General features: G+C 38.8%; 2 long non-coding RNA genes, 1 other non-coding gene and 1 pseudogene across 3 annotated transcripts; 2 read left to right on the top strand and 2 right to left on the bottom strand.

Annotated features, from left to right (window-relative positions):
• Positions 1-28: 28 nt before the first annotated feature.
• LOC115589482 (uncharacterized) lies at positions 29-2,716 on the top strand. The gene is made up of 7 exons (XR_003985526.1): positions 29-97; positions 369-429; positions 745-772; positions 910-1,013; positions 1,158-1,324; positions 1,559-1,654; positions 2,081-2,716. It is a non-coding gene; the product is annotated as an uncharacterized LOC115589482 (long non-coding RNA).
• A 1,364-nt stretch (positions 2,717-4,080) lies between these two features.
• Positions 4,081-4,187, bottom strand: LOC115590659 (U6 spliceosomal RNA). The gene has a single exon (XR_003985810.1). It is a non-coding gene; the product is annotated as a U6 spliceosomal RNA (small nuclear RNA).
• Positions 4,188-4,233: 46 nt separating this feature from the next.
• On the top strand, positions 4,234-8,959 carry LOC115589422 (leucine-rich repeat-containing protein 72-like; annotated as a pseudogene).
• Positions 8,960-9,868: 909 nt separating this feature from the next.
• Positions 9,869-12,211, bottom strand: LOC115589483 (uncharacterized). The gene is made up of 4 exons (XR_003985527.1): positions 12,031-12,211; positions 11,734-11,904; positions 10,815-11,432; positions 9,869-10,548 (listed from the first exon to the last, which is right to left on the bottom strand). It is a non-coding gene; the product is annotated as an uncharacterized LOC115589483 (long non-coding RNA).
• Positions 12,212-12,423: the final 212 nt, after the last annotated feature.

Here is a 12,423-nt window from a genome sequence, read left to right as displayed (position 1 = left end):
GAAGAAGAAAAGTTTGAACGTTGCCGAGAGACGCTTGGCGGCTGGAAGCAACAGGGGTCAGAAAGCTTGACCTACGCGGTAGCAGTCAGGACTTACTGTAAGTTTTGAATGTTAATATTTATTCACTTTTACTTTTACGCCATGGATTGTAATAAAGTATTTTTACAGCAGAGGCAAAACTCCGCTAGCCACCATGGTGCTACCTAGCGAACCAATTACAATGAATGTAATAGTTAGCTGCCAGAACTAGCGAGCTAACATTAGCTAACCTAGGTTACAACTTGATTTCTCAGAGGAGCCAAGCTCACAAACAGTATATTTTGATATGAGATGAATGTATTTCCCATCATTGCATCTCTCTGTTCCAGTTTTTAGAAGTCAAGACAGAGTTAAGGAAGATAACTGAAGATATGATAAAGATAGTACCAGGTAACATTAATCCAATGAATGAATTCTTCTATCAACCGCCACTCCCGCCTCTGTAAATACATTTTTTTTCTCAGACAATGTTTTAGTTTGGAAAGTTAACCCTGAATCATATGACCTCCCACATACATATATCATTGTTTATTCTACTTGCCAGTTTGATCAAGGGAAAACTAAAACTAAACTAGCTGTAGTCTGTGATATTTGGGTGAGCTAATAGAAATTAACTTGTTATATTAAGTAGTAAGTATAAGCAATTCTGTTTTAAAAGTTTTAGATGGTGGTCTTAATTTTGTCATTTTTTTCTTTGCCTTTTAGGTTGCTGGTTCCAAAATGATCTGGACGTGTAAGTTGTGCATAGCTTCTTTCACCTCCAGAATACAGTTATTTAGACACCACAGGCTGCAGCACAGCCACTATTCCAGAATCAGCCCTCGTATATGTCTCTATACTGATTGCATTTGTACATTTCCCCTTCATTAGAAAGATGATGGAGACCACATCTTCCCACGCCGACAGACCATAGTGATGTCCTGCCAGTGAACGAGCTCATGGACCTCTGGCCTGCTCTCAAAATAGAATCTTAGGTAATATGGATCAGCTCTCTCTTTTAAAGTGAAAATTGTGATTCTTACTCATCTGGCCGCTTCATGAATGTGTGCTAGATTCTTCGAATTGAACTGTTTTTTTAAGTGTTGTTGCTGTATTCTCCTGCTGTTATTTCAATGTAGTTGTATGCAGAGTTCCAGCGGATTACGAATCAGCACCTGCCCAACACATTCTATGCTGAGCATGACCACCATCTTCCTCGACTGATGACCTTATTCAGACAGAAGGCATCAAAAACTGGGAATACAGCAGATTCTCTGGCTGAAATTTTAAAGTCCACAATGAACAGGTAAATAGATTATTACACATTTCATAGGTTGAACCATCACAACATTGAACAGGTTCAATGATTCAAATGAGCTTTGTGAATTTTGCAATTAGTCCACTTTGTGTTTGCCATTTGTCTGATTGCATTAAAGATGTGAACAGGGTATTTGTGGACATATGTTCTGATTTGACTGTTTAAAATCAGCTTTGTTCAGTAAATTCTTCAGTGTATACAATTCTGTTTTTATCTGAATAGGAAATCCATGACATCCACACCAAGCGCTCTACTGTCCTCCACGCCCTTCCTGTGTATCTGTTTGAGGATGTTTCTGGATTTTTCAGAACCTGCACAGTGAGTCTCCTTAAGTTACTGACTACTGTCTATTATGTAAACAGTTCATCAAAATAACATGTTTTAGGACTGACCTTTGTTTAGTCTACCCATACAGTTTTCGTATATGGTCTGTTTTCTTTCTCTTCCCTACAAAGGAACTGTATTGGCGTTATGTCCAGAGTGATAAGATGTTCAGTAGAACATTTTCCTGTAAATGTCTTTTAGTTTGGTTTCAGTCACTCACACCACTTAGATTCTCTGGTAATTTGTGAGGATTTGAATCATGGATCTTATGTTTTCCACCTCTTACAATGAGACCCAGGTCTCCCTTGTAAAAAAGGTATTGGATTTCAATGGGACTTGGTTAAAGAAAGATAAATGAAATGTTATCTGTTCTGTTCCATGTGTTAGTTTGTGATTAGTATCTCTTTTTCATTCATTCAGGACGAGTCTGATGAGCCAGAGCTTGATGGTGTTGCAGTGGGCCTCCTTGCTGTCATCAGTGACCATGACACAATCCAGTTCACTACCACCCTGTGAGTCGTCATTGAAAGGAATTAGCCAGGAAGCCAAAGGCACTTTTATAGCTGATAACAAAAGCTAATTTCATTAGTGTATTATTTATTATTGTTTTTGATTACTGATTATTTTACTGACTATCAGATTAGTTGTTTGGTCAATATCAGAAATTTGTGAAAAATATCTATTTCCTATGGACTCAAGTGACCAAGAACACATTTGGAAGGCTAGAATCAGAAAATTTTGAGTTTTTCTTCTTAAAAATTTTGCAAATAATCAGTTAATCTACTTATTGCATCTCTACAATCTATTTTTTGTTCTATTTATTTTAATTTATAAATGTTTATTTATTTTTCTGTTTAATTTTAACACTGAAGTGTGCTAAAAGGGAGTGGGCAAGAAAATACTGTTCAGTTGAAGATGTTCATGACTTTTAGATATATTAAGTTTGTTAAATTCAGTGTAATTGAGGCAATCAATTGCCTCAAAAATTTTAAGTTTTGGGTCACATGTTTTCAAGTAAACAAACTCAACATGTGACTAATGTGTACTTAAAACAATGACAACACAAACAAATAAACATTGAGTTTGGTTAAAATGGTGTGGTTGTGTACTTAGTGTTAATGTATCCATTTTAAGGTGTTAATTGTTGCTGGAGCTTCTGTTGAACACATCGTTACTTTAGTAAAAACAGTGTAACAAAAATATATAGTGTGTCAAACTATGTTGAAATTTCAACGTTGATTGGATTTGCAAAATCTAAATTAAAATCAATATTTATTCAATGTTGGCAAATTCACCTATGTTGAGAGACGTGACGTAGGAATGACGTACTATTAGATTAGATTTGCAAAATCTAAACAAAATTCAACGGTTATCCAGCACTAGCACCTGACGTTGATTCAACAGTGACTCAGCGTTAAAATTGGATTAATCAGTTTGTCCAATAATGTAAGACAGGAAGTAAAGGAGCCTGTTTAAGTTAAGGAAGTAGTGGAGCCCGGCATAACCCAACACTATTCAATTTAACCCAATTGCTGGGTTGAATAAGGACGAACCCATTTTTGGGTTATTTTAACCCAACAGGTTGTGTTATTTTTTTCGATCCAACTTTTGGGTTGAATATTTAACCCAAAAGTTGGGTTATGCTTAACTACAATGTTGGGTTATTTTAACCCAACTATTGGGTCAGAGACGCGATAAATTGCGCAACCCAACAGTTGGGTTAAAAATAACCCAACATTGTAGTTAAGCATAACCCAACTTTTGGGTTAAATACTCAACCCAAATGTTGGGTCGAAAAAATTAACCCAACCTGTTGGGTTAAAATAACCCAAAAAATGGGTTCGTCCTTATTCAACCCAGCAATTGGGTTAAAATTGGGTTATTTTTTAACCCAACTGTTTTTAGTGTGTGGAGTTCCTCTCCTGGTTACAGAGCTGCTGGTCAGCGAGAACCTCCTCCTCCTCCTTACAGACATGTTGCTGTGGGAGCTCTGGAGGGACAGAGAACAAAAAACAGAGAATATTCAAATCAACCAATCAACCTTTATTTATCCTCCAGAGATCATTGAGAGGCAACCCTCATTTACAAGGGCATCAAGGCACACAGAACAATGGCAGAATAGCAACAAGTAGAAATACTCAAAGTTTCAATAGCTTCCAGGTCACGTGACCTATTGACTCCAAACCGAAATTGTGTTAATAGACTGGGTGATTCGGACACAAATTATTATATGACCCACTGCCTCAAAATCAATGCCGAAATGTCTTCCTAATAGGTTGAATGAGACACACCTCTTCTGTTGATTTGTTGAGGCAAGTTGTTGCTCACACCGCACAGTGACTTTGGTTGTGGACCGTTGAACGGAGCACTTGCAGTTATAGACATTTCCATATCGGAGAGGGTCTCAGGGCTGCCAGTTCAAAATGTGGAAACGCTTCACGAATTTGCGTGTCATCCTTTTGCAGGGGCCATGCTAATCTTCTCTGTATCGATTCCAATTTATCATATGTGTTGCCTGAGCAAACACGTTCAACCCTTTGTCTCTGCCTACATTTAAACCTCCTGTTTGCAGGATGATCCTCGTACGGCAGTGCAGGCTAGAGGTACCTAGTAGGCGGTACCCTGAAGAATCACAAGTCAGGCTAACCAGGAGAAAGACCTCATCCCTCCGTCTTGTTTATTTCAACATGTTGGCAATAAGTATTTGCTTTCTGCCAATTCAGTCTGCACATTGAGAAAATTCAGTAAAAGGGGGCGAGGCCAAAAATGCCCTGACTCTGAAAAGGGGGCTGTTCCCAACTTTTGCCCTCAGACAGGAGCCTGAGCCTGTCCAGTTTTGCGCAGAGCGCAGATGTCTGTAACATTGCAGGTGCAACTCGTTGCTCGCACCGCGCAGTGACTTTGGTTGTGGACCGTTGAACGGAGCACTGGCAATTCCAAACATTTTCATATTGGAGTGAGGCTCGGGTCAGTAAGTTTAAAACATAGAAATAATATTGATTGGAGGACCTGTCTCAAGGAATATTCTGTTTTGTGAAAAAACAGAAAGTAGCAAAATTGAGAAATTAAGATAATGACCACCAATTAATCCATTGTCCCTTAATTAATTGATATACTGGATAATCATTTTTAGTCTCATAGTTTCGTTCACATGAATTATCTAAATTACCATTAATGTCATATAACTTTGTCACATTAACCTGTGTGTAAGTAAAGTAAAGAAACATTGTATTAATGTTATTGTCAGCTGACAGATTGAGCCAAATTTTGATTGAACCCTTTAAACCGTTTATTTGTTCATCCTGTTCTTTTAGACCCTGCACAGTGAAGACATGGGGGAACCTTTCACCATCCTCCACAGCATCTCGTATGTCAAAGATAAACTCCACACCATGGAGCTCCTGCTGCTCCGCATTCAGAAAAACCCACAGGAAACCAAAGGAAGTGGATACTCAGTGTCTTCGGAGTTCCTCACTCACTAAATGGTTTAAAGGTTCTTGGATCATTATGTTTAAATGCGCACTACAGTCATAATCCTAAGCAGTTAATAAAGTAATCAGTCGTTTCAGTTAGAATCAGCGATTCTGTTATTTGACCTTCAAGGGTGCTCAGCTCCCACCACTTAAAAATCTATGAATTCAATGTTTTCCCCCTCAGCTAAACTGTTTCTGTTTTGCAGCCATAGCAATCTTCTCTACATGTTTCATGTGGTTCCTCCTATTCTTACTCTCTGTTCATACTCTGTATCCTCATCTTTCCCTTTTTGCATTGACAGTTACACACAAACATGAAGATGAGAAGTCCTGAGTTTGATGACATGAATGAAATGTGGGGCAGAAACAATTAGAAAAATATCAATAGGTCTAATTAATTACATTTTTAGTGGTTCTTGTTGTCTATAGAGAAAGTCACTAGACTCCATTAAAAAGTCGCTCCATTTTGAGACTTTTGTTAACAGAAACTGGATAGACTTTGTGAATTGTGTCTATAACACATTCTTAATTATTTTGGTCTAGTTGTTTATTTGGCAGAGGTGATGCAAAATAAACACCAACTTCACTTGTACAAGACATAGTTATTACAATTATGTACGCACATGGAGCCAAACATTCAGAACTCATAATAAAATAAAAGAAATCATTTTCAAAATGTAGAACCACAACAATAAACTATTTTTGTCAACTCTGGTTAACATGTCAAAATTCCATTCAGAAAGAAACCCCTTTCCACCAATAGATACATGTTTCACTGGTCTCAATAATATTTGGCTTTGTTTGAATTTGAACCGATCCGATGATGCCTGATCTGTCAGGGAATGTTTTGATCACTTTTCCACTCATTCAGGAATTTCTGGGAGCAGTGGTTTAGGTTTTATCATGACATAATCATGTGACGTCTCTCTTGATCTCCATCTCTTCGAGTGGGTTTGAAAAGGGTTACAGTGCAGAGGGATCTGTCATGGATCATCTAACCTCAGGCCAACACAGTCAGCCCGGCCATGCCTCAAGCTTTCATTGGCTTTCTTTCGCATACCAGGGCCTGACAGAGATCCCCTATGACACCATCCTAACACAGACAGACACCCTGGAGGTGCTGGACCTCAGCTACAATCTGCTGGAAGAGTATCCTTCTCTTAATAGCCTAAACTTCACAAAATGTCAGAGTCAATTAGAAGTACTAACTTACTGAAGTGTTCCTTCCTTCTTCTCTCCACGGCCTCATAAATTGAGTCAGTGTGTAGATTAGGTGCACTTGTGTTATTTAATATAGCACCATGTCAATCACATATATTCACACATTTTACACAGTGTATTGATGCTCATGTGGTCAGCTGGAGCAGCTGAGCACTCTGATCCTGGACTGTAACAACTACACCTCTCACATCAAGTTCCCCTACATGCCCAGTGTCACCGCTCTGTGCATCAACAACAACAAGATCAACAACCTGCCCATGCTCGTCGAGGAAATCCGATGAGAGTTCCCAAATATAAAGTGAGTCTGTTTGACAAGTCTGTAGAGGAACTGCAGTTGATAATCATTCCTCCCTGTTTTATTCTTCAATATTCCTTTCATATACAGGATCCTGAGTATGATGAATAATGAGGCAGCACCTAGCTATTTCAACGGAGGAAGTCTGACCCAGACCAACAAAGTCTACAGGTGAAAATCCGTCAGACATCTTTTCACCCCCTCCCAGTGTTTCCCTGTGGTAGGCCTGTTCCTGCAGCAACATGGCCGCAGCTAGTGGCTTGGCTGCTGTCTGAAGCAACCAACAAATGTTAGAATCTTAATTTGACCCATAAACTCTGATCTTTGTGCTGTGAAAAGGCAAGTCTGTTGTTGATGAAGGTTCTCAGTCATTCAAGTCATGGTATTATTATTGTCACTTCTACTCCACTACATCTGTAGTCATTGCTTGGATTACAGTTTTTCATACCCTTCTTTCCAGTGGACACCGTCTATCTTCAAATGTGTTGATGTTGCACGTTTGTGATCAACTGAAAGATGAAGTGTTCCTTTATGTTCTACAGCTAAATAAACTCTTGAGAACCCTCTTGTATCAGCTGAAAATGCATCGTCACAAAGCTGAATACAGATTTGTGTTTCTCACAGGACAGCCACACTGACATATGATGATGATCTTATAGAACACAATGAATGCTGTAGATCGAACCAGCTGACAGTATGTAAAGCAGTTAAATGAGCTCCATCTTAAACATCTAGAGCAGTAAAATGCAACATTCACATCAATAACAGCAGTAATATGAATCCACAACATCAGTTTTCTGAAACATGAGTAATTTTACTTTCACACTTTAAGTAAATTCTGCTGATAATACTTACATATGAGGACTTTTACGTGTAAAGGAGAATTTTCACAGTGTAGTATCAGTAGTATTACTTTCCCAAAGGACCAAATGTCTTCTTCGATCGCTGGTCTCTCAGTTATGAAAATACAAATGTTGTTAGACAAAAAATAACAAAAAACTTTTCAAATGTCCAACTTTCATTGAAAACAGACCTTAGTGCAGCAGTGATGGCCTTGCACATGTCAAAACTGGACTGGTGATGATGGCGAGGGGTCAAGAAGACTAATACATATGTATTTTATGAAAATCAGTTTATTTTAATGAAGGAAACCACACAGTAAGGGAACCAATCATATCACAATACAACACTGTTACATACATTAAAACAGGGGGAAAGAATATTGTGAAGAGAATTAATACAGTCAATAACAGTCCATAAATTTCATATCTGATTCATCCAAATGAAGCAGGTAACACTATGTAATAACCATTATTATTAATTGGTAGGTTTATGGTTAATTAAACATCACTTGAAATATTTTTTAACAATCAATGACATGCTTAACGTAAATTTATTAAACAATGATTCATTATAAAGTCACAACCTTTACAATAGTTTGATAAATGGTTTATAAAGTGTTTCACTGGTGTTGAAGGGTTAGGGTTAGAATTGAATACTTTATATCTGTTGCATCTGTTTTGATGTAGAAGTCACATTTTCAAACACTTGAGTTCAGTGGTGTCTGCTCAGCTGAGCCTGTGACGATCAGGCCTATAACTTCAGAAGATATTGGATCAAGGAAAGACGTTGTGGCTCATTGCTCGTAGAAGGCCGACACTTCACATTACATTTTGGGGCTTTAAGCAGATGCTTTTGTCCGGAGCAACTTACAAATATTTTCAAATTCTTACACTGATGGCAGGGGTGAGGTGCCAACTGCTCAATTTGGGCTTCAGTATCTAGCTCAAGGACACTTCAACCGGGATTCGAACCAGCGACCTTCTAATTAGTAGACGACCCCCTCCACCTCCTGAGCTACAGCCACACAAGAGGCACTCTCTGCCTTTCAGATTCTGTACCAAGCTGAATATGTATATACTTTATGACTTGTCAACAACATGTGTTTCCATTACCTTTTGCCTTCTCAGACAGTACGTCATCAGTCAGATCCCAGGCCTGGAGATCCTGGATGGCACTGGGGTCCTGGAGAAGGAGAGAGCCCAGGCTAGAAAAACCTACCGGCTGCAGCAGAGCAGCCACAGCAGCAGGACGAGGAAGGACATGCCAAAGAAACACACACAGAAAGTCTAATACTGTGAGAAGAATATAGTTTAAGATACATTTATGAATGCTTCCCTTAATGTTACACTGGTGTGTGTTCTGTATCTGTTTATTTCAGCATATATTTACAACTACAGGATGTTTCAGAGTTGCATATTCAAATTCATGTTTTATATAGCTGCATTACCAATAAAGAAATGAAATATTCTACATGTCTTATTTGTCATTTTCTACACCTCACCCAGAATTCAGCTTGACACTCTCGTCCCAGTGTCTCCAGTTCAGATGTAGAAGTGGAACCTGGCTGTAGCTGCGTTCATCATTATGTAAGTCTCTAGTGCTGCCAACAGGGGGAGCTAGAGTCAAACAGAAAGCACCAGGGGGAACTATGGTGATCTCCCAGAGAGAGCTGAGTCAACAGCCATGAGTTCAGTGGTGTCAGTTATCCAGATTTACAGCTAATAGATAAGCACAACTGTATGAAGGAGACTAGACTACTGACTCACTACTGAGACTGACTGTTGAGACTGCTGAACTGACACTGGAAGATAGTTCCACAGTTTTCACACTGACAGAATCAAATTCTGAAGCTGAAGAAATCCTGTGCATTTATTTTTATTGGTTATTTTTGGTTCAAAAGATGTTCCTATAACTCAGACTTTCCTCTTAAATTATGCATAAAAAGGGTTGTACTGTGTAGAGGGAAGATCTTCTCAATGCTGTTTTGAAGTTACCCCTTTCTTCTCTCAAATTACAATCACTGAATCATGAAGTCAGAAATAAGATGTCCAGTGTGCTGCTATTTGTTTAGATTAAAGATTAAAGGACCTCCCCATGCATAAGTGTTTTCTGGTCTGTGTTTCTTGGGCGCATTCAAACTCAGAGTGAAATCACAGTTGTTTGAGTTTTTTTCCTTACAGCTTCCTCTCGTTTATATCGACATGTGTTTGAAGCATCAGAATTTAATCATAAAGACGGCTGCAGATTTGTCTCTTTTGTCCACAGAGCACTGTGCATAATGAGGAACACTCTTAAAAAAATTTCAGATCTAAAAAAAGTTGAGTGTTTCCCATCAAGCACTGTGTTCTGTGGAGAGAAGAGAAAAATCTGCAGCTGTCTTCATGATTTAATTCTGACTGTGAATTGTGTGTGTGTGCGTGAATGTACCTGCATCATGTTAGTTAATTTCTAGGCCAAGATTCAGGGAAAGATAGGCCAATATGTTATCATGTTATTTCATATATTTTATGGATGAATGGATGGATGGATGAATGGATGGGAAGATATTGTTTATGCATTGATGGATAGATGGTTGAGTGGAGGGTTGGATGAATGGATAAGATTTTTGTATGTTATTTTAAAGGCCCCTCTAGGGACAGGCATTGGAAATTAGCTAAGGCTATAAATGCTATGATGCTTTCTGTTGGATTGTTGTACAACCCACACAATCTGTATCTGTCCCTATCAAATAAACCATATATAATACAATACAATACAGTATCTGTGAGAGTAGTTTAACCAGTCATATATCAGATGTGGCAAAACTTGACTGGCATTCATGTTTGACTTGAATATGTCTGTCACCACAGAGTGTAGCTGACATGGCCTTGTTAAAACTTGTTGTAGGATAAATGTATTATATCTGTTATACTGGTCTGACTACTTGACTGTGTTGTGGTGTATTCTGCGCAGGCTCACAGTAAGCTGCCATGTTAAAGTTGTCAGTGTGTCTGCTCCTCACTTTCCCTCTCTGTCTCCTCAACAGGAACATTTGTAGTGAATGTGACACAGACCTCCTATCAGGCAGAGGAGAACCACAACATCATACTGGAATGGATGTTCACAACCACAACTGACACTTCCCCCGACTCCCTTTTTATCTTCTGTGAGATGAAAACTGATTGCAAAGTTTCAGTCCTGTTAGAACTATCTGGAGGTGTTGTTGTTCCAGAATCTTGGGATCAACAGTTTGTAGGACGAGGCCAGTTGGACAAAGACGTCACAGAAACGGACGACTCAGTTTTTATTGTCCAGACTCGAGACTGAGGAATCGGGCTGGTACCTGTGTGATGTGAGGACAAACTATGGTGTGGACCTCTTGACACTGGAGTCAGTGAACGTCAGGTCTCATCATGTTGTACTGCAGCTGTCAGGTCAAAGTGCAGATTGATGTGAAAAGGATCCCCTGCATTATGACTCCACTTAACTGCAACATTAACAACAGAATCAGTTCACCTGCATAAACACATTAAACGCTGTTTAAACTTATCATTCGCTTAGTTTTGCAATCATTTGTGTAAATACACATACATTTTGTGGGTATAATACCACAGAACGCTGAAACTTCACATTTGAACCTTTTGGTCATGTATTTTCCAACTCATTTTAATATTTGACATCTGAATGTTTTAATCCTGTGTAATAATGCACTTGACGAATGTGTGTAATCCAGGACTGCATTTCCTATGAAGATAATCATTTCTCAGTTGTTGTTGTTGTACATGATCTCTAATAAAGTCCAGCAGGTCAGTAGGCAGCATCGCCTCCTTGTGTCCTTCAGACTCAAACTGTGCAGAGATGGTTCATGTGAGGAGTGTCCAGGGTCAAACACGCTTCTTTTTGACAGCCAACAGGAGTGTTTGATCGTAATAATATCTTAAAATAATGACCTGCCCAAAAACTGCTGGAGGAGAAGACAAAATCATAAAGATGCACCCATTTCACTTCAAAATATCTTCCAGACAAACCGCCAAATAATGAAATATCATGAACTCTGAAGTCAAGAAAAATGACAATATGAACTTTCAGTTTATCTAATCTAACTTCGTTTATGACTAATCAACACTCTGAACTGAATATAAAAAAAAAAACCTACGCTGAATATTATTTGATTATTTCAAATGAATGAACTTTGTGGATCATATGTAACTAATACATATCACAGCAGAGGAGAGGACACCTAATCCACCTCCAGTACCCACCTGACTCCTTTCATTTGTCTGCGACAGTCATGAATGTGGACCCTGTGATGAAGTCACCAGTAACGGCAGTACACCTATGAATGTAGTTACAATTGAACATAAAGGAAAATTTTAGATCTAACTTCTTTCCATCAGTAGAAACGTTGAGTGTTTCCCATCGTGCACTGTGTCCTGTGGAGAGAAGAGAAAAATCTGCAGCTGTCTTCATGATTTAATTCTGATGTTTCGAACACATTTCGATATACACCAGAGGAAGGTGTAAGGTAACAACATAAACAACTGTGATTGCACTCTGACCTGCGCAGGAAACTTTACACCAGATCAGTCAAGTAGTCAGAACAGTCTGACGGAGCAATTTCTCAAAATGAGGCAAGACTGACACGCAATGAACTCTGAATGTTGGATTTGTGCCATGACAGTTGTTGAACAACACTTTCCTGTTACCACCCATACAGAGAGTATCCTGACCGTGTCATGAAACAACAGTACCTTTGTGCCAAAGTATCATTCTCACACTCCACAAGGTCCTTTGATGTGTTATAAATCGTTGGAATCATGCCATCCTTTAAAGGACAACAATTCATTCTATCAACAGATTTCTTCACAGAACACATTCCTACCAGAGGTGCTTTCTCATGTTGATGTCATATGATGCAATTTCTTGGGATCGCACTTCGCACTAACAATAGA

The sequence above is a fragment of the Sparus aurata genome, chromosome 10 (genome assembly GCF_900880675.1).
Source record: "Sparus aurata chromosome 10, fSpaAur1.1, whole genome shotgun sequence".
Classification (NCBI taxonomy): Eukaryota; Metazoa; Chordata; class Actinopteri; order Spariformes; family Sparidae; genus Sparus; species Sparus aurata.
Note: the sequence above shows the minus strand (reverse complement) of the source record. Positions and strands in the feature narration are given on the sequence as shown.